This window comes from Lolium rigidum, chromosome 6, assembly GCF_022539505.1.
Source record: "Lolium rigidum isolate FL_2022 chromosome 6, APGP_CSIRO_Lrig_0.1, whole genome shotgun sequence".
NCBI classification, from domain to species: Eukaryota; Viridiplantae; Streptophyta; class Magnoliopsida; order Poales; family Poaceae; genus Lolium; species Lolium rigidum.
In genome coordinates, this window is record NC_061513.1 from 38,821,007 (window position 1) to 38,823,313 (window position 2,307).

The window sequence follows — 2,307 nt, forward strand, 5'->3', positions numbered from 1 at the left end:
GTGAGCCTCGGCGAGTTGCCGCCCTCGATGTGCTCGAGGACGTTGTGGAGCATCCTGTTCGGCGCGCTCCACCATCGCCGGCGACCCGCGGCATTGTTGCGCGAAGGTGGAGGTGGCGGGCCGTCGTAGGACGCCAGTTCCCGCTCCCACCGCCGGAGGAAGAACGAATTCCACCGCGTGATGTTGTCGGGGTGGTGGCGCGGGTCGGCGCGCTCTTCCTGCATCATCGCCATCCGAGCCTCCTCGATGGCGACGTCGAGGGCGTGGCCCTGGGGCGGCGGCGGGATTGGCACGCCACCAGCGCTTAGCCGCCACCCGCCGCCGGGGGGCCTCGTGTCCGGCGGGCAGGGGTACCCCGCCTGGTGGAGGAGGTGCCCCTCCCACGCGTGGAGGGATCGGCGGGGGAACCCGTTGTTGGCGGCGCCGTCGTCGTCGTAGAACGCCATCGGTTGAGGTGGAGGGTGAGTGGAGGGGAGAATGGAGGAAGAGTGGAGCAGGGACGTCGCGGCGAGCGCAGCGGCTTATATAGGCGCGGCGGGCGCCGGCGATTAATGCCGCGTGGAAGACGATGCGTGCGCGGAGGACGATGCGTGCGCGGAAGACGATGCGACGACATTAACTCGCCGCGTGGAAGCTACGCGGCCGGCGAATGCTGAACGGCGGCAGGCTTTTACAGCGCGCGGAAGACGATACGATGAGGACGACGATCGGTGTCTCTCGCCGACAAGTTGGGGCCACCAAACGCGCGGGAAGTTTCCTCGCCGTTTCGCGCGCTTTTGTTTCGTCCGGAGTCCCCGAGAGCTCCCCGGGGGGCCGGGGATGGTGTGGGATCGCCGGATGAATTTAGGCCCAAATCCGGACGAAATCGAGGAACCGGGGGCGCAACTGGGCCGAATTTCGCCGTCCGGATGGAAAAAACGTCGTTCGGGGGCCTCGTCGGGGAGACGAGGGGAGATGCTCTTACCCGCCTCCATCACCGTACATCTCTACATATAAATAAAGGGAAAATCTACCCGGAAGCGCCGCTGGCTTGCTCTCTCCGTGCGACGGTTGCATCGTGATTGGTGCGTCGCCATCTAAGGGGACGGGCGTAACGCGAGCGGCGCGTGCGTGTCTCGTGTCTGTTCAACCTTATCCCTTCCGCTCTAACCTTCCACAACCACACGTCCCACCTCTCTCTCTCAGGCCCATCGCTCCCCTTTTCCTCATTCCCGTCGCCATCCTCCTCCTTCAACCAAAAATTGAGCAAGCGCGAGAGGTGGAAAGGAGAGAGGAGCAGGAGGAGGTGATGAGATGTTGGGTTATCAGGCAGGCAGTTGATTTCCCGTCGAGCTCGTGGCGGCGGAGGGAGTGGGGGCGGAAGGACAATGCGATCCGATCCCGCCGTAGCTTCGGTAGTGGCACCGCGGCGAGCAACACCGCCCGGGGTGCCGGCGATCCTGCCGTCCTTGCCTGCGCCATCACTACCGAGGCTAGCGCCGTCCTCGCTGTCATGCGCTGCAGCCTCCGCCACCGCCGAGCACCCGGTCATATCCTTCCTCAAGGCATTGCGCGGCCTCGTCTTCTTGCTGGACGATGTCGCCTCGCCCTTAATTCCGGGCACCACGATGTGGACCTTCCTTGGCGGCTTGCGCTTCGAGGAGGCCGACGCTGCCGTCACCTCCGCCTCCCTCACGAGGCTCCACGATGTCATGGCGCTCATGGGGCACTCCTTCCCGGGCTCCGCGCTAAGGAGGCCATCGACGCGGTCACCAGCTGCTGATTCAAGGCCGAGGCAAAGGCCAACGACGAGGAGCCAGTTCTGATGCGGACGTTGCAGGGGCTGCTGGACTGCCTGCGTGCCCCGGCCGCCCCACGCGCTGAGAGACTAGCACCTCTGCATCGCCTGTTGAAATATTGGGCCCACTTTTAGTGGCCCAAATTAGATTTCAGTTTTTCCTATAAATCTCAAAGCCCACATAGTGGCAGCCTTGTGAGTTTGAGCCCAAGTTGGTGGCAGCTCACTAGGGAGTGGCAAGAGGTGGGAAGTTTAGTCCCACATGGAAAGTTGGGAGGAAGTTAGACCACCTTATAAGGTGGGTTGTTCCACCACTAGTAAGTGAGTAAGAATAGGAGTGTTACACGCGCGCTCCTCCTCCTCCTCGCTCGTTCGTCTCGTCTCGACTCGACACGACACGTCACGACGCGCGCCGCGCTCGTGGTGAGTGGATTGAGCCTCGAGCCGAGACTTTCCTTACTTTTTGCAGCTCAGGAAAAACGAACAGAGTCCTAGACGGACGCGTCGCAGTTAGTCGGTTCGGGTCGCTC